The sequence below is a fragment of the Mustela nigripes genome, chromosome 4 (genome assembly GCF_022355385.1).
Source record: "Mustela nigripes isolate SB6536 chromosome 4, MUSNIG.SB6536, whole genome shotgun sequence".
Taxonomy (NCBI): Eukaryota; Metazoa; Chordata; class Mammalia; order Carnivora; family Mustelidae; genus Mustela; species Mustela nigripes.
This window is the reverse complement of record NC_081560.1, coordinates 12822111-12849709: the sequence shown is the minus strand read 5'-3', so window position 1 is coordinate 12849709 and position 27599 is coordinate 12822111. Positions and strand designations below refer to the sequence as shown.

At 50.2% G+C, this 27599-nt stretch overlaps 1 protein-coding gene across 1 annotated transcript in view; it reads left to right on the top strand.

The window, feature by feature from the left end:
- TMEM178B (transmembrane protein 178B) overlaps nucleotides 1-27599 on the top strand; it is a 326761-nt gene that overhangs the window by 83581 nt on the left and 215581 nt on the right. The window lies entirely within an intron of this gene.

The window sequence follows — 27599 nt, the reverse complement described above, 5'->3', positions numbered from 1 at the left end:
TATAGAAAGTGGTGCAGGGGCGTCACAGGGGAGAGCCAGCAATGGGGATGGTGTCCCCCGTGGGATGGTGGGGAGCGGGCGAGCAGTGAAACGGGGCTGGTGAACATGGGTGAGCAGCCCAGGGCCGCGTGCCTGCAATTCCTGTTGGGATCTCTGCACCTTCATTTCGAGCAAATGCTTGTTGAGAACCTGCCGTGTGCTGTGCTGGCGCCATCGTGGTTACGGCCATTTGTCACGTGCTTGCTGACCTCCAGGCACCGTGGTGAGTGCTTGATACACGTTTTCACTGTCCCTCCTGGCCATGCTTATGTCTTTTACAGGAAACTGAGGCACATAGAGATTAACTTGCTTGGTCAGGGTCACACAGTTGGAACCAGGATTTCAACTCCCAGGACAGTGGTTTGTTTCATTGCATCATTTCATGTCAGTGACTCATTCACTCATTCACAAATGCTTAAGCAGAGCCTGCTAGGTGCCCGCCACACTACTGAGCCCTGGGTTAAAGGATGAAACCCTGAGGGGTTGGTGCCAAAGAGAATATTGATAGTGTTACATAGAAAGTTCCAGACTCCACGTCTCTGTCCATGATGAGGGGTGTCAGGGATGAACCTAGCACCCCGAAGACAAGCAGGTTTGGTTGCAGAGTCTCATCGGTAGTAATCAGGGAGGACTCTAAGACCTCCTGGCAGCCCAGGATGCCACAGAGTGGGGCCTGAGAAGATTTAGCCCGGAATAGATGTGGGCGGAAACAGTTACAGCCACGTCAGCTGAGGGCGGAGGAAATCAGCGATTAGACGTTGAAGGTGCAGTACTTCGTTTGCTCTACATAATTACGTGTAAGTTCTATCCCAAAGCAGAAATAGTCATTTTCAATTAATTCTTTTGTTCTCTTCATTAAATCCTAGTTAAAATATTCCGTGAAGTATTGTTATAGAGGAGATCCGCACAACTGTATTTGTGTGTGTGTGTGTGTGTGTGTGTGTGTGTGTGAGAGAGAGAGAGATTGAGAGAGCGAGAGAGAGAGTAAATTCTACAAGATGGACTATAAGTAAGCTCCTCAAAGGCAAGAACCATGTCACATACGTGAATTTGTCCCCAATGCCCAGCACCGTGCCTGACATGGAGTAGATACTTAGTAAATGTTCCCTTCTTGAGTTGAATGAATAATATGCAAAGTTTCATGGAAACAGAATGGAGCCACTGATCACTTCACCACCCCCTCCCTAAACTTTTCCCCTAGGTGTTCGGAAAAGGCTTCCCTGAGGAGGAATATTTGTGTCCGATCTTCAAGAGGGGACTGTGGTCGTGGTTGAGGTTGTGGGGATATGGAAGAAGATAGCCTATCTCCCATGAAACTTACAACCCTGACAACGTATAAATCCTATCGGAGCAGTATGACAATGATTTAGGCCTGCAGTTTTGTTTTTTTTTTTTTCCCCCTGAATGTCAACCCCAATCAATCCATCATGGTAGCCTGAATTTGTGTGGAGGGGAGGATTTGGAAATGTTGTGCTAACGTTGCTTGATGGTCTTGCCTGCCGTGGTGTGGGAGGGGTGCTGGGGTATTTGTATCACACGTTGGCCAGCTCTGTTTTAAGACTCTGGGCTTTTAAAGAAAAGCCCCACTCCTTCCTTTTACCTCATTCCCATCAATAAGGGGAAGCAGATTTATGGCTAAAAGAGGACTGGCAATGTATTTGGTGCCAACTCACAGAAGGGCACAGGACCATACAGGTGAGAAAAGTGGTTCTCTACTTTTTCATCAGAGTTTTCCATCACAAAAGGATTTCTTATGAGGCTGAAGGTGTAGAATCAATAGGCTTTGAAGAGATTCTAGTGGAGATGTTCTCTTTAAAAATTAGAAAGGAATTATGCCTCTGGGAGGACAGAGAAATGAACATTTTAGCACTCTTCATTTTGTTATATTTAATCCTTTCTTCTTGTTGTTCTTATTTTTTTTAAAGATTTTATTTATTTATTTGGCAGAGAAACAGAGAGAGGAAACACAAGCAGAGGGAATGGGAGAGGGAGCAGCAGGCTTTCTGCCGAGCAGGGAGCCCGATGTGGGCCTCAGTCCCAGGACCCTGGGATCATGATCTGAGCCGAAGGTAGACACTTAACAACTGAGCCATCCAGGCGCCCTTCTCTTCTTCTTTTTAAGATTTTATTTATTTGTGAGAGAAAGAGAGAGAGTGAGTGCACAAGCAGGGGGAGGAGCAGGCAGAGGGAGAAGCAGGCTCCCCACCGAGCAAGGAGCCTGATGTGGGACTCAGTCCCAGGACTCCAGGATCATGACCTGAGCTGAAGACAGATGCCTAACTGACTGAGTCACCCAGGTGTCCCTTTTCTTTCTTTCTTTTTTTCTTCCTTCCTCTCTCTTTTTCTTTTTCTTTCTCTCTTCCTTTCCTTTCCTCTTCCCCTCCCCCTTTCCCTCCCTCCCTCCCTTCCTTTGACTTATTTATTTGAGGGACACCTGGGTGACTCAGTCATTAAGCAGCTGCCTTTGGCTCAGGTCATGATCCCAGGGTCCTAGGAGCAAGCCCGGCATCAGGCTCCCTGCTCAGTGGGAAGCCTGCTTCTCTTTCTCTCTCACTGCCCCTGCTTGTGTTCCCTCTCTTGCTGTGTCTCTCTGTCCAAAAAAAAAAAAAAAAATTTATTTGAGAGAGAGAGAGCATGAGTGGGAGGGACAGACAGAGAGGAAGAGAGAATCTCAAGTAGACTCTGTGCTGAGAACAGAGCCTGACTTGGGGTTCAATCTCATAACCTTGAGATCACAACCTGAGCTAAAACCAAGAGTTGGATGCTTAACTGAAAGCACCACCCAGGCACCCCAAATAATTTCTTTTAAAGTTTTTGAGGTATGAACTGAACTAAAGAGGTTAAATATTTAGATTACTTTTAAGCTTTATACTTAACCATAAACATGGCATAATGTCCATTCAAATTACTTGAATGGATTGTAGAGTTTTCTTCCTTCATACGTGGCTTGCTTGTACCAGAAGATGGTATTGGTGATACACTGTCGTCCTCATAAGGTCAAGTATTGTATTTTGCCATAATGCAGTCGTGTCCCCAAGGATTATTGGGCAGTTTGCCCCTCTGTAAGTGGCCCCAGGTTGCTCTGGCTTCCCAGATCTTAGATCTTCATTTTGTTCTCCTGTGTCCTTCTTTGACACCAGCGGACCTCCTCTTGGCTCCTGTCAGTTCGTCTACTTCCAGCAGCTACTTTGTTCTGTAATTTCTCAGGCCTCCAGAGTCCCATAATTAAGCTCGTTGGATTTTGTCTAAAGGAAGCAGCACCAGGTGCTGAGGGATGTTCCTGTGAATAAAGAAGTGTACTTTGTGTGTGTGGGCTTGTCCCAAAATGGGTGCTTGGGCTTGCCCCAAACCCTCTTTTTACTGATTTTTGGGCTCTCAGCTGGCTTTTTTGCTTAGTCAAGGTGACTGTGTTAAGTGAGCTGATAACCGTGTAGTAGGAGAACCACTGATTTTACTAAAACTGAACCCCACGGGTCTAGGGGGTCAGGCCCCAGACTTGAAAGCTGAGGGTCTGCACATGCTTGCTAGAACTTCCTTCACTTTTCCAGAAGTTGGGGAAGAAAACGCTCTCTTTCAGCCTCGCTCCCATTAAAGAATTTAGTTTCTCGGATAAAGAGCTGTACCAAGGTCTGATACCCTAAACATCAATCCCCTACCCTGCACGTTAATACCAATTGAGGCGAAGTAGTGGCAGAATTTGCCAAAAAGGAAACATTTTGGAAAAAAGGCATTTTGATTAATTAAACATTTTTTTCCCCTTTGGAGACACAGAGGGTCAGGAAAGGTTTTCTGATAAAAAGTCATCACTTGGAACGGCTCATAATATCAGCAGCTGGCAAGCGCTTCGTCTTGGACACCGTGTACGGCCGCTATAATATGCAATGTCACTTGCAGCTAATCCCTTCATTGATTTTTTTCCCCCTCCGAATTTGCTGACAACAGAAGATTAGGTCTAGAGAAATAGTTGCAGTTCAGGTTCTGTTTGACAATATTTAGAATTTAAAGTGACCTTTAGCAGAGAAAGGGCTGCATGGAATGGGATTTAAGTGGTTCAGGACAGGGCGCTATTAAGGGCAAGGTAGAAGGGAATGCATTTTTAATGCCAGTGTCAGGGCAGGCCACCCTGAGCAAGTGCCCTCTGTCCTCAGGGCCATGTGAAAGCCCAGTGCCAGGCTGACCCTTGGCCTTGTTGCAAAGGAGATGAAGTTTGACTTTGTCCCATTCAGTCTTGAATGTATGTGGCTCTCCCCTCTCTAACCCTCTCCCACAGCCCCTTTGCCTCTCTCGGCCTCGCTGCCCTTGTCCAAAGCTCCCACCCTAGCCGTACACTGTGCTCCGTGCTCCCACACCACATCCATCAGTCCTCCCACCTCTGCCCGTATTTGAGAAGATCTGATTAGGATATAAATAGCCTGGAGTCCTTAACTTTCCATGAATTTAAGCCTTTGAAACAACAGACTTTTTTCCTTTGTGCTTATTAATACATCAAAACGGCAGAGAGAGAGAGAGAATTGGTAGAAACGGGTTAATAAAATAAGAACCTAAATAAAATACAAATTTATGTTAAAGCATGGCATTCATTCGGGCCCCATCCCCAGCTCTGTGCCCTGTATCTGATGGTCACTCTCTCTTCCTTCCCTGAGTCACCTTCATGGGGACAAAAGTCGTATCCCACAGGCAGTCTTACCATCGATGTTTATGTTGGTGTCTGGACTGCTGGAGATGCTTATTCAGGTCTAGACCTGGAGCTGGGGAGTTCTTCTTGCCCAGGTCTGCTTATTTCCAGTTGCACACTAGTCCCTGTTAGCTTGCATCTGAGATCCTCAGGCCTTGAGGCTGGACCTAAGAGAACTACGATACAGAGAAAATTAGAGTTTAGGCGTTCCAGGGGCCTGGGAAGTTAAGAGTGTGTCCTGGGCAACGGGGGTGGGGGGGTGGGGGGGTGGGGGGGCGGAGAGACTCACACTTCCTCTGCATTAGCCTCAGGACACAATGACCGAGAAGACCTTCAGAACTAAGGATACCTTATTTGCAGCCAAGGAGAACTTTGGATTCTTCCTATTGGGCTTAAGTCCAATTCTAGGGCATGGTTTCTCTGGACTTACACAGGGAATGGAAAAGAAGTGAGCCGCCAGGCTGGTAAGACTTAGTGGGGGAAACCGGCAGACGGGATGGTGTGGATGTTGGCGTTGACTGGTCCGCATGTTGAAATGGTATCCATGGGTATAAAACATGGCTCAAGTTACTCATCATAAAAACAGTGTTGACTCTAAGTCCTACAAAGTGGAAGCCTGGGGACCTCAGTGTAAGAGATGTGTCCTTCCTGGCCTCTTCCCAGACCTGAAGTCTTGCAGCAGCGTGGGGTTCAGTGAACCAAGGATAGAAGAAACCAGCTTGTAACCTTTGGCACCTTCCTAGCTCATCCCTTCGTCAGCAGGCTCACTCCCAAATTCCAGGGCCTTGGCTTTCCCCTTAACTGTCAAAAATGCACCTGGAATTTACTTGGTAAATAGTAGAAAGTGCTTTATGAACTCAAGACTTTTCATTCTTCCAGCAGCTCTGGGATTAGAATTATTCTCTGTGTTTCCTAGGAAAAAACAGCTGGTTGAGCAAATCAGACATGTAAATAAGTATCTTTTTCTGATTTCAAACAGTTGGGGAAGCACCTGTTTATGTCCTAACCATTGATAATCTATAACCTAACCTAACCTTACCAAATAGATCTCTGTATTTACTGATGTGACATTTCCTTAGACTTGATTTCCAGCTTTCTTCCTCTATCTGATTCCTCTCCCAAGGGGATTCCCTGCTCCCCTTCCCAAATTACACTGGAAACCGCTGAGACTGTATGAAGTTCATCCCCCACAGCATCCAGAGCCATGCCCAATACCTAATCACGTGAATGATGGTGAGCGTGAACATCTAGAAGATTCTGATGTTTGGTAAACAAGAGCATTTCCTAACAGTGGCATGTTCTGAGCTGAGGGTTGTGGGTTTGTCCAGATGCTGGCCTGTGGTTGAATTAGCCCCAGCCCGTGGGCCTCCTCCCTGCACAGAGCAGCCAGGTATGGTCCCTGCAAAGGAATCTCTCCCTTCAGACACAGTAGAACCAGTCCTCTGGGGCCAGCCTCTGGCAGGACAGCTCTCCCAACTGGGCACCTCTCACTAATGCTTTCTGGAAAGTCTTTCTTTCAATATGGAGGGTTTTAACCAAAGGAGAGACATTCTTTATGGATTTCTTGGAGGGTGTTTCACAAGGTCTGCCACAGAACAGCACAGGCCGTTAGCCATCACTACGGAGAAGGACAGTGTGTCGGGACACCGGTCATATCAGTGAGATCCCGGAGGGCACCTCTTCTCCGTAGTCTTGCATGGTATTTTGCCCAGCTGCTTGGGAAGCGTTGACTGGGTTGTACCTGGTGGGGTGAGTGGTACAGCCACACTTGTGCTCTCTCACTTCAGGGATCAAGCGTGGGTTAGGTTCTCATGTTCACCATCTTTCTTCCCCCATGCTTGTTCTTCTGGGACCTTCAAATCCCTCCTGTGGCATCTCAAGTATGCTTCTAAGTGTTGCTGTCTTTGGCTACCTGGAGGGCTCTGACATTTCCTTCAGACCGTGTCAAGATCTGTCCTCTCCTCCAGTGACACCTGCCCGGTGGCCTGTTCGGGTCTCCTGCCTCTCTCCATGTCTGATGTGGTGGAGCTTCTGTTCTCCGTGTCTGTTCCACGTGGAGGCTGGTCCATCCTGCTGCTGTGCCCCTGACTTTAGGAGCCTGGCTCTGAAAGGAAAGACTCGCTCCTTGTGTTTTGAGGATCACCAAGCCATGCTGCCTCATGTGGGGGAGGGGGCAGTGTCTTTCAGGGACTTTTGGCAACTGGCACTTCTATTTATTTTGTCCTGCCTCTCTTCCCTGGGGCACTCTGGTAAGAATCCCTGGGGCCAGGTGCCTAGGGACTTCAGCAACACATCCTCCTGCCTTTGGAGTCCCTCTCCCCTCCTTCTGATTCTGTGCCCTTGGACCGAGATATGCACAGCGACTTTCCCTTAGGATGGATGTTTGCCGAGCAGTCTCAATGGCCTTTGGTGCAGAGTAACTTCTGGAAGGCCCAGAGAGGCAAAGAGACAGGCAGTCCTGGGACTCGACTACAGATACTTCGAATCCCACTCAGCAACACTTGCTCTGGGCTGTAGCTGCCCTACTGACCTTCCAGATGTGACCGACATGTCTGAAGGCCCCAGCAGGCCTGGCTTGGGCTTGTGATGGTCCTTCCAGTGCTCTGTGGGGAGTGGTACTTAGCCTCTCACACAGAGCCTCGCACAGAACAGGGCTCTATAGATGGTCTTAATTATAATATCCATGAGGACTTTGGTTCTTGATCAGTCTCTCCTGCGAATTCGTTCCTTTTGGAACTTCAGTTTCTTGGAACTTTTCAATCCTTAATAACTGGGTCTTCTCTCCTGCCCATTGTGACTTGATACTATAAAAAAACAAAACAGGGTTTTTGGGTTGTAGGGTTTGTGTATGTGGTGGTGGGGAGAAAGCCATTCTCAAGGAGTTAGGCTGACAGGTTGAGTTCATGGTCAAAGAGTCAAGGTCACGGGTAGGAAACCAGAGTTCATCCTCAGGGGCCAGGGAGGTGGTGCCCATAGTTGCAGTCTGGAGAGGGAGCTGTGTTTTGGCAACTGGATGCCTTTTCAAGGGACCCGGAGTTTTGTAGGCTGGCTGGCTCGACTTCCAGGAACACATAAAGATGAGTAGAGGGGTTGTTTGGGAGGATACACCTCAGCTGGGAAGGGGAAGAGCTGGGGCAGTCCTGGTCCTGCCCCCTCCCTCCGCGCCTCTGCTGCTTCCTCACCTCTCTCTCCCCAGCTTCCCCCTTGCCTGGCTCCCTCATATTTTTGGGTTATTTATCCTGATTTCCTTGGTACCAGCCAGATCTCATGGCACTTTTTCAACTTCACCTTCATTCTTTCAATGTTTCTGGTGTCCTTTTCACTTGAGGGAGGATCCCGTTGGTGCGGTTAAGTGTCCCGAGCTGGGCCCTGGTCCCGGGTGGCTGTGGTCCAGGAGGGGCTGCTCCCCAGTCTCACGCTGGGGTAGAGGGTCACGTGGTGGATCAGCGCATGGTTGTTTGAGCAGCAGGGCTGAGTAGTGAAGCTGTTCGTGTGGGGCAGGCCCCTGAGGCAGGATTTCTCTGGGTTCCAGGAGATAGAACTTGGGGAACCCTTCAAAGGTGGTTGTCCTCATTCCACGAGACAAAGTAACACCCCCCAGGGGCTGTTAACACAGGCTGGGCTTGCTTCAGGGCTCCTGCCTCCGCAGCTTGGTGGGGGAGTCATTGAGTGCCAGGGCTGCAGAAGCATCACAAGTCCCCTTGGATAGCACAGAGCCTGTATCTTCTAGAAGCCCTTCTTTGATGTTTATAAAATGACTCTCAGTACATTAATTCGTGTAGTTTCTGTGTTGTGTGTGATGGCTGACTCCATTTTCACTTTCATACACTTGGAACTCCTTAGGTCTTCACAGCAGCCTGTGAGGTCGATGTTCTTGTTGTCCTTTTACACACGTGGAAACTGAGTCAGGGAGAAGTTGAGAGACTTCTGACCAGGTCTCCTCCTCCTCCTCCTCCTCCTTCTTCTTCTATTTTTTTTTTTAAAAGATTTTATTTATTTGACATGGAGAGAAATCACAAGTAGGCAGAGAGAGGAGGAAGCAGGCTCCCCACTGAGCAGAGAGCCCGATATGGGGCTTGATCCCATGATCCTGAGATCATGACCTGAGCCGAAGGCAGAGGCATAACCCACTGAGCCACCCAGATGCCCCGAGATCAGGCCTTCTGGCTCCCGGCCCCGCGCCTCTTTACCCACGTGTCCTACATCTGTATGCAGAGCACTGCACATCCCTAGGTGTTATGAGGAGATAAAAAAGAAATAAGCTTACATTCTAGTTAGGATAAGCTGCAAACAACATCCATTAAGGCAGTCATTTGAGAGCTGATTGCTGTGTGCCGGTGATTGTGACCTTGAAGTACTCACATAAGAGGACACACAAAAATTACAGGCTGCCTTGAAAGTCGGGGATGCGCTGTGGATTGAAGATAAGCCCAGAGAGAATCAAGGTCACGTACTTGTTCAAACCAAGCAGCCCTGCAAACAGCTGGAGTCATTTGTTGGTAATAGAGAGCTGGGTGGTGTCTCGGAATCCTGGCGGAGGAGCTCCAGGGCTGGGTGGCCTGGTGTTGGATGAACTGACAAGGAACATGAAGCCCAAACATGGCGGTTGATGCGTCCTTTGGAAGAAGAGTGGGGCCAGCGTAACCCTGAAGGTCCACACCGCGGTGGTGTTTCATCTTGTGGCAGCTGTGGCACCCAAGCCAGCAGAGGACCTCACGACAGGTTGTCTGGGCTGTTGTAACATAACCCGGAACCAACATCAAATGACCAGAGAGAATCCCTCACTGCAGTGTTCTAGAACGTAGCTGAGGGCCAGACTTGAGCTGTTTTCCAGAGGGACGCTCTGATGGGTTGGCCGTGAGAGGCGAGTGAGGGGAGGTGGAGCTCTCTCAAGCCCTGGGAGAGGCCCCCTAGGGCAGCAGCCACAAACAGGGTAAGCAGATAAGCAGAACGACAGGAACTAAGGGGCAGGCTGTGTACTGCTGGGTCAGTGCATGGGAGCCTGTGTCTGAGCCTCCCCAGCTGCAGGCAGGGCTGGGAATCCAGCCATCCATCCCATCCAGGGAAAGTGGAGCCACCCTGCTTGGAGGAACCAGTATGCAAGGTCAAGGCCGAGTTAGCAGCAGGAATGTGGCACTGACCTCGGCCCCACAGAAGCCTGGGTTTAGAGAGGGGCACCCAGGTTGTGGGGAGAAGGATTCTGAGTGCAGAGAACTCCAAGGTCCACCCGGGATGCTGAGCCCGGTGGCATCGGGAGGGCAGGACGCAGCATCTGGAGTTCCCAGAGCTGAAGTGACGGACTCTAGACAGCTCTGGGCAGAGCCGAGGCAGAGTTGAAGTTTCTGTTAGATTCTTTTACCTTGTTTCGTTTGGAGCCTTGTAACAGACTGTTTCGTAAAGTGATACATCACAGGGTCCATCATCTTAAAAGTATCAAAGGATCTACGAGGAACATTTTTTGTTTTCCTTTTAATTTTCCTGACCTTCTAATCCTCCTGCCCCAGACGACCAATGTTATTAGTTTCCTTCCAGAGGTGTCTTATGTGTGTGCAAGCATCTGCCTGTGTGTCTGTTTACCATCTTTCCCTGCTTCTTACAGAAATTTGGCGCACTTTAGATACTGTTCTGTACCTTGCTTATTGCCATTTAATTTATCCCATAAGGCTTTCCATATCTGTTTATAATGAGCTGCCTTTTTAAAGATGCTGTGTTGCCTTCCATTCTGTGGATATACCATAATTTATTTAGCCATTCTTCTATCGATGGAAATTTAGGTTGCTCTTGTAAGCAAAGTGGCAGTGAATAACCTTGTCGGTATGTCATTTCACACCTGTGAGACTGCATCTCCCAGATAAATTACTAAAAGTGGAATTTCTCGGTCAAATTGAGCTTCTGTAATTTTTAAAGATATTGATGAATTGCCCTCTGGAGAGGCTGTACAAATTTACAAAATTTACACTCCAACAGCAATTCATGAGTGTGTTGGTTTCCCCCACACCTGACCTCACAGTGTGTGATCAAACTGGTGGACCTTTGCCAGAATGGTTGTTGAAAATGCCAGATCGGTGCTGATTTAATTTATCGTTCTCTCTTTTGGAGTGCTCTTGAGCATCTTTATATGCAAGGTCCCTTTGTAGGCCCGTGAGCTGTCTGTTTGCCTTTTGGTCATTTAAAAATCGGATTGGTGATCTTTTGCTTAGTGATTTGTAGGTGCTTTTTATGTATGAGGGAAATCAGTCCTTTGTGATTTCTGTTGCAAATCTCTCTTTTGATTTTGCTTATAGTGGGTTTTGCTGGGCAGAAATCTTGTGTTTTTGCACAGTCAGACTTCTCAATATGTTCTCTTGGGGATTTCATGTCATAGACATGAAGGCTTTCTCCCCCTATGGCTATAATGGCGTTTTCTCATGGTTTCTTCCGATACTTTTATGAATTCTTTTCCAAAGATCTACTTGGACTTAATTCTGGTTTAAGGTGTAAAAAGTATGCCTTCAATTTAATTGTCACCCAGTTTTTGGAATACCAGTTATAAATAAGTCATCTTTTTCCTACTGACTTGAGCTGCCACCATTACTGTGCCTTGGACTGAACTGAGTCACTCCAGGGTTCTGGTGCTAAAGCCCTAACTGCCAAAGTGACTTTATTTGGAGACAGTGCCTTCAGGAGGTCATTGATATTAAATGAGGCACCATAAGGCTAATTGGATAGAACTGGTGTTCCTCTAAGACCTGCCCTGCCGCTCTATTCCTCCCCACTCTCCCCTTCTGTGCCATGTGAGGACAGAGCAAGGCAGCCAGGAGGAGCGATCTCCTCAGAAAACAGCCCTGGCACCTTGATCTTGGACTTAGTTTCCAGAATGTGAGACAAATATTACATAAGCCGCCCTGTCCATGACTTCTACGGACCATACAGTAAATGCTTGTGTGTTTTAGGCTGCCCCTGGATGTCTGAATTCCGGTCCAGTCCTTCCATTCCATCACACTGCCTGCCAGCTAGACAATGCGGGCAGGGGGTGTGTGTGGGAGAAGAGTTGGGGCCTCTAGAGCCTGGAGAGACACAGGGACATGTGGGAAATTTCATGGAGACAGAAGGTAGCAGGGAGGGTCTGAGATCAGCTGAGACATTAGAGGCGATAGAGAAACCTGTTGGGGTGTTGGGGGGCAGGGTGGAGTGGAGCCCTAGGTGACTGCCTGGGCCGGGCGAGAGGGGAGTGGCTGGCCGGGAGAAGGAAGCAGCACGAACACCATCCTGGCCGTCCTGGGAGCTAACGGGGCTCCCGGTCGGGGGATGGCTGGAGACCAGATAGGGTGGGGCGCTCTGCATGATATTCTCCATTTCCACGGGTCTATTTCACTGGCTTGGTGGTTCAGTTTCCACAGGCTTTGGCGACTTCTTACCTGCCCTCAAACCCTAGGCTGCTTGGAGTCTCATTCTATTCCAGAAGCTTCGCTGTGGTGTGCACTTGGAGCACCACCTCTCTGGGATGGTGTTGTCTTATTTATTTTCATTTAGAAAATCTTCATGTAGTCCCTCTTCTGGAAGCGAGGCAAACGTGAGGGCGTAGAAATGCCTCCAGTGATGGCTGCCTGTGTTCTCTTTTCACCGCTCCATCCGCCCTGCACCCTTCCCCGCCTCCTGCCCCTCTGATGACTTGAATTTGCCCTGGGGGTTCCTCTGCTCTCAGCTCTGCTTTCTGGATTCTGGGTCCCCTTCCCCAAGCCCCCCCCCCCTCCAAGCTGGTGCCGTGCCAGTTCTGTGAGGGGCCCAGGAGCACTGTTCCCTGCCCTTAGGGCGGCGCTGGCAGCCTGTCGAGGAGCGGGTTACTCCATCGGGATGGTGTGCTCTCCTCCGCTCACTCAGTTTGATGCCTGGGGTCCCAGAGGGCACCGGCTCGCCACCTCTCTGCTCCTGCGCTCTGGGAGTTGGACCAGCTGTTAGGCTCAGATGCAGCAGCGGTACCAGCCCTGCACGCAGGAGGGATGATGCTATACCTGTTACTGCAGGAGCAGGTCACATCCAAGAGGCTACGAAGCCAGAGTCCATCAGAAGGGCTTCGCGTGTGTCCTCCTAGTCCGTGCCTCTAGCTGTAGCCAGGCCTTGCTCTGGTGCTTGGACAGTCCCCTGCCTGAGTTCTCCCCCTCGGTACTCTGGCACTAACCCCAGTGATCCCCTGTGGGGCCCTAGCAAACCTGACTCTGGAGTAGTCTTCTCTTGTGGACTCAGCTGTGGACTCGTCAAACACTGGCTGGCCCCAGGCGACCCCTTCTTCCACGTCCTGCACCCTGCCGGGCTGGCGAGCATGGTTCTCCCACTTTCCCCAGGTTCCCTGATGTCCTCAGCCATCCATGACCTTCCCTCTCTCCCCCAGCACCGGGTAGTGTTCGCTGTGTCCTGTGCTCCCTTCTTCTTTCCTCTGTCTCTGTGTCTTTGTCCTACTTGGCATCCAGCCCTGCAGGGCTGGCACCTGTGTGCACTAGGGGAGGGGAGTGGGGCTCACGGGTGGTTAGTGAGATGCTGTAGGAGAAGGTCAGCTGGAGGTGAGCCAGGGCCCCCTGGGAGGGTCTCCCGCCGTTAAAACTTAGATCACGTGCCTTTGATTTTGTTAAGAGAACAGGTGGCTTTCTTCCTGAAGTGAGATTGTTTTTTTTTTTTTTTCCATTGGGTCCCAAAAGAGTACATTTTTTTAAGGGAGGAAAAACTTAAAATATAAAAAGGTGCAAAGACACTGTAGGTGTGACTCTACAGTTCTCTTAGTTCATTCAACATTATATTTTGAGGACTCTTTCTGTCTCAATATGTACAGTTCTAGTTTTTTCATTTAAACTATCATAGAATAGCCTATCCTGTGACCATAACCATTTTTTCTTTTTCTAACCGATGGACCTTTAGGTTGACCAGTGCTGTACGGAACATCCTTGCCCACATACTAGGAGTTTGCCCACGAGGGCGTAATTTTGGGTGGTAGGGCATATGCCTCTCTAGTTCACTTGGTTTTTGTCAAGTGTTTATAACAACTTACACTCCCAGCACCTGTCCGAAAGCTGCTTTCCCCTCAGTCTTTACCAAACCCTGATATTCCCTGACTCTGTCAGGTTTTTGCTATTTTGGTTGGGAGGTAGAATGTGAGACAGCATTTCCAGAAAGTGTAAAAGAGAAATTCCATCCTGGCTCCCACCTGTGCCCTCACCGGGCAGACATTTTGCCCCTACAGCCACTTTGCTGGTTACGGGTGGTCCAACTTCTTAATCCTGTTCATTCGGAGTGATGCTTCTGTGATTGTTGTCAGTGAGGGTTGAGTGAGTAGACGCGTTCAGGAAGGTCACTGCTGTAACAGGTGTTAGAGGTGGCTGTCAGTGGTGGGGGGGCAGTGGTCTCAGTCCTTGAGGTGGGAGCATGGTGGTGGGATATAGCCAGGGTTGGAGCCTATGGAAAAGGGCCCTGAGCTGGGGTAGGGGGCAAGCCAGAGCCCAGTTGAGAAAGTGCACAAGGCAGGGAAAGGACAGGATGCCTGCAACCTGTCTCCTAGGGCATGCATTTCTTTTGCAAAAACATGCCAGATACGTGCTCACGTCGTGTCTTAAAAAAACTTTCATGGTGTATGATGTATAGAAGAAATAATCTTTAAAATTTTTTTTTAATTTTTTCTCAACATAGAATGTATTATTAGCCCCAGGGGTATAGGTCTGTGAATCGCCAGGTTTACACAATTCATAGCACTCACCATAGCACATACCTTCCCCAGTGTCCATAACCCAACCATCCTCTCCTTATCCCCATCCCCCTGCTGGCAACCCCTGTTTTGTGAGATTAAGAGTCTCTTATGGTTTGTCTCCCTCCCGATCCCATCTTGTTTCATTATTCCTTTCCTACCCCCCACAGTGCCTCTCAACTTCTTCATATCTGGGAGATCATGTGATAATTGTCTTTCTCTGATTGACTTATTTCACTCAGCACAATACCCTCTACTTCCATCCACGTCATTGCCAATGGCAAGATTTCATTTCTTTTGATGGCCACGTAGTATTCCATTGTATATATATACCACTTCTTTGTGATCCATTCATCTGTTGATGGACATCTTGGTACTTTCCATAGTTTGGCTATTGTGGACATGGCTGCTATAAACATTTAGGTGCATGTGCCCCTCGGATCACTACGTTTGTATCTTTAGGGTAAATACCCAGTAGTGCGATTGCTGTGTCATAGGGCAGCTCTATTTTAAACTTTTTGAGGAACCTCCATGCTGTTTTCCAGAGTGGTTGCACCAGCTTGCATTCCCACCAACAGTGTAGGAGGGCTCCCCTTTCTCCACATCCTCATCAGCATCTGTCATTTCCTGGCTTGTTAATTTTAGCTATTCTGACTGGTGTGAGGTGGCATCTCATTGTGGTTTTGATTTGTAAGAAATCAACATCTTCTGTGGATATAGTATAGCCGCAGACCTTATGGAGAGCTTACAGTGAGCCTGGTGTTCCATGCTTTATCTGTATTAATTCACTGAAATCTCTCAGCGCCCCCTGTGGGGTGGATGTTTGCATCCTCTCCCTTCAAAATAGAGGCACGGGGGCACCTGGGTGGCTCAGTGGGTTAAAGCCTCTGCCTTTAGCTCAGGTCATGATCCCAGGGTCCAGAAATCGAGCCCCACATCGGGCTCTGTGCTCATCAGGGAGCCGGCTTCCTCCTCTCTCTCTGCCTGCCTCTCTGCCTACTTGTGACCTCTGTCTGTCAAATAAATAAATAAAATCTTTAAAATAAATTGGATTCTTCTCAAAGTGGAGGCACGGAAGCCTGCATTAATTTGGCCACTGTTCTACCCCCACAAGTCTCAAAGCCAGGTGCAGCCCCAGGCCGGCTCCGGGGCCCAGGCCCTCAACCGCAGGAGGGCTGCTGGAGTCACGGGGGACAATTCACTGGTCACATAGTCACACTGGGTTCGAGTTCATTCCAACTAGTGAGTCCGGCAAAGTTAACGCTTAACATCTCCAGTCAAGCCAATTAACTTCAACAAGAAAACAGTCAGTTTTGGAAAGAGAGGTAAAAAAACCCCACATAATTTGTTGGGGCTTTCTGCTTTCCTTTTGTGAGCTTTAGTTTCCATTCATTGTTTAGCTAAGGCACACAACAGGGTGAGGAGTAAAATAATCACCTGGGTTTGGTTTCTGATCTACAACTCCTCTTCCTCTGATCCTGCCCCAAACACACACACGCTTCCGGATGGGGATACATAGGGACACACATAAAATCTCTCTCCTCTCTCTCTCTCTCTAAATTAACTGGTAAAGAAAATCAGGATTATATAACTCCCTTTTCCCAAATGAAAACCAGAAAACTCTGTAATCTGGATATCTTTTTCCCCTAGCCGCAATCAGACATTGATTTAGCTGTTTAGAAACATCTGGACAGCTGTCTGAATTCTCCTTTTTTTAAATCTGGTTTGGCCTGTCAGAAATGACTGACCTTTGGCCTTATGAAGATTCCCACGGGGGAGGGGGTGTTAGGCCCACCATTGGAAAAGCTACCTGAAGTCTTCGTCCACGTATCCGATCTTGAACCCCACACCCTAGCAGCAGGGACAGAGAAAGGCAGAACCATTTTTGCTGTGGGATTTGCAATTTTGGTGACTCATGAACGATCCTCTTTTCTCTGAAGGAGCAGAATGAAGAATTTCTGACTAGTTTATCTTCTCACTGTCCCTCCCCTTTAGGACAACTGCCTCATGCTGGATCCTTAATTTAAAGAAAATGGATGTTTCCCTCTGGCCTGAGAGCTGGGGATTCTTATCAAAAGTGACATTAAAAAAGTGCCAGACTGGCCTCCTCCGTCTTTCCTGCCCATTCTTCATCACTCCTGCCTGTCTCCATCACTGTCTCCCCATCTTGAGATCTGTCTCCACTTCCTGGGTCCCCAGAGAGAAAGCATGAGCTCATTGTTTTCCAGAGAAAAACCAGACTTGGTCTCCTTCTCGCCTCGTTTGTCTGTCAGAGCCTGGAGATTGATGATCCTTCCACCAGCCGAAACTGCCTGGAGGAGCTGCGGCCTCGCGCGCTGGGTGTCTGAGCCCTGGGAGGGGGGCCGTGGGGAGGGCAGTGATGGCTGGGGGCTCTGAACTTTCTAGAAGGTTATTAGGGCCGTGATAGGGGAATAAGGGAATGGGTTATTTACGACACCCTCCATGGTAATTTAAAGCCATACCTCACCTTCTCCTTTCCCAAGCAGCTCGTTTCAAGCTGGAAAACACACAAGCAAATGAGGAAAAGCGGCAGCCCCGAGCCTTACCGGGAAGATGGGTGTTGTGGGGGCCACGACAAGAACCCGTCCTTCTTTATTTCCTTTGGTGAGGGGGTTGCTGTGTAATGACATTTGAACATGTCTTGTTGAAAACCTGCTAAAAAGATTCAGAAAGGGGGGAAAGGCATTCAGAACCCAGGAATGTGGAAATCTGGGTAAAAACCGTCGTAGATCTTAAAACGACGAGGTGGCCTTTAGCACAGAAGATGGTGGAGGGTTGGATGCTATTTAGCTGTGGGTCCAGGAGCACAGTCACGGATAGAGCAGCGCAGAGGGGCTGGTGGGGTGGGGGGAGCCGGAGGCAGAGGTGTGGGAGCCACGCTCTGCGGGGAGGCGGGGACCCCGAGCTCGCTTGTGAGAGCCGATCACCCAGCAGGGAGGCCGCCGGTCTGGTTTTTTTTTTCTTTTTAGGATTTTATTTATTTATTTGAGAGAGAGAGAGAAAAATAAATTTTATTTATTTATTTGAGAGCAGGAGGGGGCGCAGAGGGAGAGAGAAAAGCCAACTCCGCTCTGAGGAGGGAGTGCCACGTGGGGCTCTATCCCAGGACCCTGAGATCATGAGCTGAGCCCCCAGGAGCCCCCCTCTGTTTTGGTTGTTAACTGCAGTGTTGGGCGCCAGGGGACTCTGAGGGCCAGGGAGGAGCTGGCAGGGGGGCGTTTTCTCCCATGGGGCCGTCCTGTTAATGTAGGGGGACCCGACCCTCCCAGGTGGCCTCTGGAGTGCTGTGAGCCTGGAGGCAGGAAAGCCATGTTCCGATTTTTCCAGAAAGGAAAAGGCTGTGGATTCCACGAACACAGACGAGCAGCTGAGCTGGGGGCGCGGGGTGGGGGGGGCGCTCTGGAAAACTGTCCAAAGGGCTTATTAAACAGATGGCGGGTAAGTGATCAACAAGGAAACCCTGATGTCCAGGGCTCACACAGGTCACGCCCAGCTGGCCTCGTCCCCTTTCTGGCTGTGCTCCTTGGGCAGGTCGATGGGGTGTGCGGTGTCCAGGTGGAGGAGACGGGGGAGTGGGCCTGGGGTGGGCGCATCAGGGTGTGAATTCCCAGCAGGCCCAAGGGCCCTCCTCAAATTGCTTTCTCTTACTGGTCTGCTTTCTGGTCACAAGGAAAGTTTTGTGTGTGCGTGGGCAGAGTTCTTTCTTCAACGCTGCCCTGTTGAAGGATGGATGTGAGTAATGGCTTGGATGAGGATGGCCCGTTGATGAAATGCGTGGGACAGAGAGCTAATTCGTGGAATGACAGCTTCACAATCCAATAATTTCTTCAGGGGCTTGAACTAATTTGGGTCTGGCAGGAGGTAACCAAGATACAGACAAACCAAACAATGAGAAGAGACAGTTGCCTGAGCGTGTGGTGGCTTGACTGTCTCGGCAGGGAAAGTGCTTGTGTCTTGTCCCTTTTGTGTGACTAGCCCTGCAACGTGGCAGCCCATGCACAGAGCCAGGCCGCTGTGGTTCTGCTCTGGCTCCCAGACCAGGGACCGTGGTGTCCCCTGGGTTTTGCACAGGCCTGGAGGGGGAACGGTGGTATAGGAGAGACTTTGACACGTCCACTGAACCAGTGTCCTGCTGGGTTTTATGGCCGCGTGGGCATGGAAGCTGGAAGGCGCTCGCTGGAAGGAAAGGTGACTTGGGGTGGGGAGGGGCATGAGAGCATTTACTGAATGCTTACACAGGGCAGCCGTTAGGTTGGCTCACTTACGCTTCTCAGTCCTGGCAGGCGAGTGCTATTATCTGCCTTCTGCCTTTGAAGACGTGAGGCTCTGAGGGCTTGGGTACCTTGCCTGAGAGCTCTCTTGCTAAGTGGCTTGTCCTGGGAATGGGGACAAGAGTGTGGCTGAGGGGCACGCATGGAAGGCCCCCTAACTTCCCCTCCCCTATGACCAGGGACTCTCCACTCTCTGGGGAACTTTGGAGGCCAACACTTCATCTTACTCTGGTAAGAGCAGCAAAGCCTGGAGATGCCGGAAATCCCTGTCAATGGAAGAGTTCTGCTTCATTTGTTTCTGACTGAAGACCTCTGGGGTCTCTTGCCGAAGAGCTTGGTTGGCTTTCCTCAGTGTGTCTTGATGGGTGTGGTATCCGATGGCTTTGCATCCCACCTGGGCCCTTGCTAAGCCTCTACGTTCTCATCGGCAAAATGGGGAGTGTAACAGGACGTACCTTCCAGGGTCCGACGAGATAATGCGTACTAAAGAACTCTGTATAGTTCCTAATACAGAGAAAGCAGGCATCGAACTAAGCTGTGGTTGGAACGAATGACAGCACTTCATGGCACCATTTTGGCCCTTGGGAGCGCAGAGCTGAAGCCCCGGCAGCCTCCGTTGCTCGAAGCTGTTAGTTCCGGTAGAAAGAGGGGACGCAGGTGCACATCACCTGGTGATGGCAGCAGCCGGAGGAAGATGTCCAGGCCCAAGGTGAGGGGTCAGGCACGTGTTGGGGGATGAGTGGGGTGCCGGCAGTCAGCAGCTGGGGTTCTGAGACCGGAATGCCATGTGTGTGATTCGGGAGGGCCCCCTGAACACGGCTCCGCTTGTAAACCCTGCAGTGCGCGCGGACATTAAAAGGCCCAAGCGGGAAAACAAAGCACACCAAGTGGAATTCATTTGAAAGCATTAAAAAGAGAAAACCTAACACTTTCCCTCAGTCTAAAGAAAACCTTTCCTGGCTGGGCCTGCAGCAGCTGTAAGCCTGGCAAATTCTTGGGCTCAGAACATCTGGGAGGAGCAGAAGGTGCTAAGAGGCGCCTGAGAAGGTGGTGGAAGGTGGGGGTTCTTGAAATAGACTTCGCTGACAAGCTGCCCCCTCCCCGCCCCCCCCGCGGCAGGGAGATTCTTGCCAACATTGTGGTTGGTGGAGTAGCCCAGCATGTGCCCTTCCCAGTCCTATCCCCCTTGGGCCCCACTGGCAGACAGGGTGGGGAGGGGTGGGGGACCCCGGCTGTTCTGCCCTCCTTGAACCCCTGGAGCACGGTGGTCTGCTTCCCTGCTTTTTCATCGGGGACACAGTTTGGCTTCTAATGTCCAACCTCGAATTCCCGGACCTCCACCCTCCCTCTTAGGACCGCTCACGTGTTCGGCGGTGACCACAGTCATGCAGCAGGCGATGGCTTTCCTCACTTGCTACAGGGAAAGCTCTCCACTTTCTCTCCCTGTGACGATGGCATTTTAACTCATTTTTTCCTTGAGGGAAAAAAAAAAAAAAAGCTCTTTGAATAAGACTTAAACTTTTAACTGGTTTCATCTCTCTCTCTCTCTCTCTTTAATGTTGGTTTTCCTTGTTCTTCCATGTGTTTCTACCCCCTGTTTAATCTTCCCGTATGTTAAGCACAGAGCACAGGCCTCGGGCGGGAAGGGGGACAGAGGGCTGTCAGACCCCAGGGTGGGGGGTGACGCCGCCCTCGAATGGCAGGCTGAGGCCGGTGGGCCGGCAGGCCAGACCCCAGTGTTCTGGGCGCTTGTGCCGTCAGCACCGAGAGAGGAGCAGCGGAGAAGGCCTGGGTGTCATCTCCTCCTCCTCTTCTTTCTTCCTTCACTAATGAATGTATCAAGTTCCTTCTCCCTACAAGGCACTGGGGCTGCAAAAAAAAAAAAAAAAAAAAAATCCTGTTCCCAGTAAACCCTCAACAGGCTGTGAGGCATCCCAGCTGTGATGTGTGAAAGTGTCGTGCGCCCACTGAGAGACCCCGGCTTCTCACCTGGCCGGCTGAGGGGTTCTGGCCTCACCTGCCTGCCCTGCTTCCTCCTTCAGTCAGATGGGGAAACCGCTAGCGACCCCAGTGGGTTGCTGGGAGGAACTGGGAGCATCGACATGGGGTAGGCATCCAAAAGACTTCTAAGGAAGGAGGCCTGCCATGAGGGAGACGCGTGGATTAAGTCAGACCGGGTCCTTTTACCTAATACCAGCCACATTGGTGTCAGGTGTACAGCGCACATTCCCCGCTCTCCTACAGCTCTCCCTGCCCCAGTGTGGCCTGCAGACAGGAGATGTGCGGGAGTCCCTGGGAAACAGGGGAGGAGGAGAAAGCTGTGAAGTGTGCGCTGCTGAGCTGCCTCCTGGGGTGGGGTCCCAGAGGTCACCCTCTGTGTAACTGTTCGGAGCATGCCTTGTGCTCCACCCAACCCCCCAGGGGCTCAGAAGCGTGCTCTCTGGCTCTCCCACCCTTGCCTGAGGGTTGCTCCCCCCTCCTGTTCTCCTGTAGGCTGCCTCGTGTGGACTAAGTGGGCTTGCGAAGCGTGTTGAGGCAGGGAGAGCATAGGGGGTGCTGTCAGCTTTCCTGGGGGTGCTCCCTGCGACTGCAGTGGGAATCCAGGGTACACTGAGGCCCTGCCCTGGCTCTGTCCACAGAGGTCCAGGCTTATTTCAAGGCGAGATGCAGACACAGTTCCCAGATGGACATTTGACCCTGTGTTGCTTGGCTGGTAACTTCCAGCATATGGCTTCTGAGGGGAGGCCGGCAAATACTCAGAGCCGACTACTTCATTTACCTTAGGGATCATCTGATTGAGTAACAGACCCCAATCTCCCTTCTTCATCCCTCCGAGAAGGGGCTTCTGATGGTGAGGAACTCACAATGCAGTGGTAGGAACTGTTCTTTGAATAAGAAAGGATTTGGGGTCAAAGTTGTTGGGGATAAGTCTGCCTGCCGCACCAGTCCTTTCTTGGGGGGGGTGAGGGCAGGGGCGGGGGAGGGAGGCACAGCATACATAAGAAACTCTTGAAGTCCCATAATAAGTAAACCATTTAGATATTTTTAACTTAATGTTTCCTAAGCACATTTGACTATCACATGTCCAGACTGACTTGTTCCACTCTTCCCCCCAGTTTTATTGAAATACCATTGACATCTAATACCGCGTTAGTTCAAGGTGCACAGTGTGTTGATTTGATATATGCATATAGTGAGAAACGATCGCCACAATAATGAACATTCATCCCCATATAGTTGCCAATTTTTTTCTTGTGATGAGAACCTTTAAGATCTACTCGTAGCAACCTTCGAAAGTGCGTTATTAATTTGAGTCAGCATGCTGTATATTATATCTCTAGAACTTTTTTATAACCGGTAACCTACTTTTGGGCTACCCTCACTCAGCTCCTGTACCACTATCCCCTCTGCCTCTGGCAGTGGCTGATCTGTTCTGTCTCAGTGTGTTCTTAAAATCCACATATAAGGGAGACTATACGATCTCCCTCTTTTTGTGACTTAGCATAATGCTTTGAAGGTCCATCCATGTTGTTGCAAATGACAGGATTTCCTTTGTTTATGGCTGAACGATACTCTGTTATATATATTCATATATATCTACTCACCTACCTACATACACACATGTGTCTCCCACATTTTCTTTATCCATTGATGGGCACTTAGGTTGTTTCCATGTCTTTGCTGTCGTGGATAGCGCTGCAGTAAGCATGGGTGTGCAGCTAGCTCTTGAAGACAGTGAGTTCAGGGGCACCAGGGTGGCTTATTTAAGCATCTGCCTTTGGCTCAAGCCATGATCCCGGGGCCCTGGGATCGAGTCCTGTGTCGGGCTCCCTGCTCACTGGGAAGTCTGCTTCTTCATCTCCCTTTGCCCCTCTCCTTAAAAAACAAAAGAAACAAAACAAACAACGATAATGATTTCAGGGGTGCCTGGCTGGCTCAGTCGATAGAGAATGTGACTCTTGATCTCCAGTCATGAGTTCAAACCCCGTGTTGGGTGTAGAGATTACTTAACATAAACAAAACTTAAAAAAAAAATAGTGATTTCATTTCCTCCAAATACATACCTGTCAGTGGGATTGCTGGATCATACGGTAGTACTATTTTTTGTCCGCGGGGAAGCACCATAGTGTCTTCTGTAGTGGCTGTACCGATCGCTCCGCCTTCAACATGGGGGCGGGGGAGTTCCCATGTCCTCATTTTTCTTGGAGCCCATCCTGTGAAGTTGTGAGTTTGCCTTTGCACACGCCCTGCCCTTCCCCTCCCTCAGTGGATTCTTCATGCCCTTCCCAGCTTCTCTGGGAGCTCGCTTACTCACACCCCTGTTAGTGACTCAGTGCCACCCGTCTGAACGTCTTCAGAGGGCAGCCCCTTTAGAGCTCTAATAGCATAGTACTTGATCCAAAGGAACAACTCTCTAATGGAAGAATTGAAAGTGCTGTGGCACCTGTTCAGGGCAGAGAATTTCCAGTGGAGTGGGGGTGGGGGTGGGTCTCAGGGCTGCCTCTCCAATCGCTTTGCCTGAGAAGCTTCCTCCTTAAGATACTGAAGCCTTCCACAAGGGTTTCGGAAACCAGGTCTCCCCGATGGCAGATGCGCAGGAGAGGAGAACCGCTTACCAGCGCTGTTGTAAGGTATGAGCGGAATCCAGAATTCCGCGTCTGGTGCCGTCTCTGCCTCTCCCCTGGTCTGTCTCCTCCTGTTCTAGGGTATCTCAGAGCTCTTGCGCTGCCAGCCTCCTAGGGTTTTCGTGTGCAGAAATTTCTCATTTTATATATATATAAATATATACATCTATGTATTTATGTATGTCTTTAAAATGTATGTGGCATGATGTCAGCAGTGGTTGCTCATGTTATTTCTGACTGCTTCGGTCTTGCCCCCTTAGAGTAAGCAGTTGTAGGACAGCGAGTGAGACTAACGCTCCTGAGTGCTCCCTGTGCGTCAGGATCACACTGAGGGCTTAAAGTGAGTCATCACCCTCGGACCTTGGGTCTTCAAGGATTTGAGATGGGGGAAAAGGACGGGAACGGTCTCCCACTCTTCCTTGTCCTGGGGTCTTCCTTTGCAGGGGGAGGTGGAAGGGAGAAGTTGCTGGCTGACACTGGCGTGAGGGAGAGCGGGGCTGATGCCTTTAGAAGAAGAGCGGGCCAGGGTGATGGGAGAGGAGCAAGGAGGAAAGGGAAAAGAGGGAAGGGAGCCGGATGCCCCTGTTGCCCGTTGGACCCCCTCCACCTTGCGCCTGCTCTCAGCTCCTGGGCTCCCCCTCCTCTTCCCCCTTCTGGTGGGCGGGGCTACTGGGGGAAGGAGGAGTGAGAGGTCGCAGGTTTATCCCTAGTCCCCTCACCCCGGCTGGCTGGCTGAGACCCTCTGCCCAAGGTCATGTCACCCCTCCACCTGCGGCCATTCTTTCTAGGTTCCGGTGTCTGCTCCCTCTGTCTCTCCAGGCTTAGGTTATACCAAGTCCTTCTGTCAGCGGCTGTACGTCCCCACAACCCCCATTGTTGGCCTCAGCACGGCCTGGGCTCAGCTTTGTAAATTTTCCATTTTTGAAATTCTTCTTAACTACCCATTTGGGTATCCTGTCTGCCCGGGAGCCTGAGGTGGCCGGCAGGAGGGTCACCAGCCCCGAAAGCAGAGTATGGATGAAGGCTTAAGTTGTCCTCATTCCTGAGGGTGCCCCCCGCCCCGCCCTATCCAGGCTGAGGCCTCCCTGCTGGAAGGTAGGAGTTGGGAAGACAGGTTTGACCTTCCCTCCAGGGAAGGCTGTGGGCTTCTCCTCTGCCTCTCAGGTAGCCCCTCAGGGTTGTTGCTGGAAAACCTGTTTGTATTGGGAAGCCCACGTTCTGGGCACACGAATTCGGTGCCCAGATGGCGCCTGTATTTACAAAAGCCCAGCACACTGACAGGACCTGCAGACACATGGATAAATATTTTGCCTCTCTTCTTAGGCAATATTTGAGTCTTTCACATTTAATTGCTGTCAAAGACAGGATGCTTGCCTCCCCGAGGCAAAGCAAATAGTGAGGCCTCCAGCGGGGCTGTTCCAGGCCCGGCTCGGGCCCATCACCTGCAGCGCCGAGTGTCAGGTGGCTCGAGGGCTGGGGGGCTGGGGGCCTGGGGGGGCGGGAGATGGAGGCAGCTGGCTGCAGCTTGCCTGGAACCCATGGCCACTTACAGAGTTTGCTTTGAGCCTGAGAGAACCTGATCTTGGCCAAGAAATCCGTTACTTTTCGCAGACATCAGTGATGGCCACCCATCTGGCCATTTCCGGGAGATCCTGCTTGGCATCTCCAAAGCGGCGTCCAGCACGACCTGCTCGACGATCAGGTCACTGACGATCCGGATTCTTGATACAATGCTTTACCCTTTGTATTTTCCTCTCCTCTTTCTTCTTAAAACAAAACCCAGAAACATGGACCTCATTGCTCCTCGGCTTACATTTCCAAAGTGCAGTGAGAGGCTGTTCTGTGCCCGTCTGGTTTTTCCCCACGTCGCCATGACCAGAGAAGCCTCACTCCCTAACTGTATCCAGATAGGAAAGGGCTTCTGCAGCCATCCCTTCCCTTTATTTGTTAGATTCTGATTCGCCTCAATTATTTCAGTCCCTTGCATGGAACAGAAGCGGCTGGATGCCTCGCCCACTGTGGTTTTACAGATTATTCATTTTCTTCCTCCCAGCACGTGTTACTGGTGCGCACCCAGTGCTGGGAGCCGCGCAGAGCGAGATGAATGGATAAGACCAGTCCCTGCCCTTGAGAAACTCATAATCTAGTGGGGGTAGCGCGGTGTGTAAACTGATAAATCATAGTCCATCCGTGTGCTTGCCGCAATAGGGCAGGAGCTCAGGGAGGGGAGCGGAGGGACCCGGTCGAACCACTACTGCTCGCTGTTGCTGGGCGCCGGCCAAGCTGCCAGGAAGGCTTTGCCGGGGAGCCACCATACTGGCCACTTCTTGGGAGGGAAGGTGCAGAGGCCTTGGATACAGCAGATGCAGGGTGGGGTGGGAAAGCCCCCCTGGCTGGGACTTCCTGCCCGAGGAGTGTGCAGTTGATCCCGTGCATAAAAGAGACCTTGGTGGGGCGCCTGGGTGGCTCAGTGGGTTAAAGCCTCTGCCTTCGGCTCAGGTCATGATCCCAGGGTACTGGGATCAAGCCCCGCATCGGGCTCTCTGCTCAGCAGGGAGCCTGCTTCCGGCTCTCTCTCTCTCTCTGCCTGCCTCTCTGCCTACTTGTGATCTCTGTCTGTCAAATAAATAAATAAATAAATCTTAAAAAAAAAAAAAAAAGACCTTGGTTTCCTTTCTGGAATACAGTCCAAGCAGCATTGTGGAGGGTGTCCTGGTGGAGGGAAGCTCCGGTCACACGCTTCTGGGTTCTCATCCTGGTGCTGCCATTTCCTTGGGAAAGTCCCCTCATTTTTTTGAGCCTTTTTTCTCTTTTGTGAAATACCCTATTATGCTGATGGTCATAGCAACGCCTACTTAATTGGGTTGTATGAAGGACGAAGTAAGACTACATCCAGCATGGGGGTTTCTGCCGTTGGAAAAAGTCCTGAACATGGAGGGTTACAAGTGGGTTGGGGGTGTTGGTTCCTTCACAGGGAGGCGGCATCTGTTCATCTCGAGGAGCCTTGCATGCATCTCTTCTGGGCATGTCGTGACATGAGTAGAGCAGGAAACCATCGGTTTATGAAGCCCTTGACAAGTGTTTCCTGCCAGCAAGTCCTTAGTAAATGTGGCTGTTTGCTGAGATGGGTTGTTGTATTCACGCGATTACTCTAGAGACTGAAGGCACGGAGGATGGGCTGGCTTCCGGCTTGGTGACCAGCTGGATGTCAGGGAGGACGGGCCCCACTAGAGATGGGGAGGCCCTGGGGATGGCCAGGGACTTTATTATGTTGTTGACCGAATGGGAGGTGATGCTATTGGAGATAGTCATGGAAATCAGAACATCATGGTCTTAGAGTATGAACGTGAGTTGAGATGGTCTGATAGACTACTTTTCCAAGAAGGCATAGCAAGATAGCAAGTTAGGGAAGAAGGAAGACCCGGTGAGGGTGTGGTCAGGGGGCATGCCAGGGGCATGTGAAAGACTTGAGGACATTGAGAGGCTAAGGGGACAGAGGCAGAGGAGGCGAAAAAGGAAAAGCGTGTCTAGCACTTTCTCCTAACTTTGCCTCTCCAAACAATGTCTGTCCCACTGGAAGAGTGTTTGCAATAACTCACAGTAGGGCAGTTGTCCAGATAGGATTTACAATAAGGCATCCGTTTCATGAGAGCTACTGTCTAAATTACTGCCCTTCACCAATTGCCGGGTTCCCGGCAGACGGTGAGCCAGGGGTCAAACAATTCAATCAGGTGTCACCACTTATAAATTGAAAATCAGTGGGGTGCAAAATGGATTACCATCAAAATCTATTCAGGTGCAAAACCGCATTTTAAACCCCTAATCCTTAAAAATCACTTCTTCCCTGATTCTTCACAATGACTCCCCCGACACTGAGTTTTAATATTCCCCAGATATGCAAGTGTCAAAAGACATGCCTACAGGAGACCAAAAGTAACGGGGAAGGAACTCCTAATTGGCCTTTTCTTTTGGAATTTGCAAACATGCTGGATTTATGAATTAATACATTGGTAATTTTGTTAGATTCTCAAACTTTGGCGTACAAAAGAATCACCTGGAGAGCTTATTAAAATTCAAATGGCAGCTCTACCTTTGAGTTTCTGATTTGGCAGATCTGGGATTAGGCCTAGGAAAGGACATTTCTAGCAAGTTCTTGGAGGATGCTGGTGGTCCTTGGACCACACTTTGAGAAACTCTGTTCTGAGATAGGAGTCCTTTGATAAGTGAGCAATGCATGCTTCACTAGTCAAATGATCAGG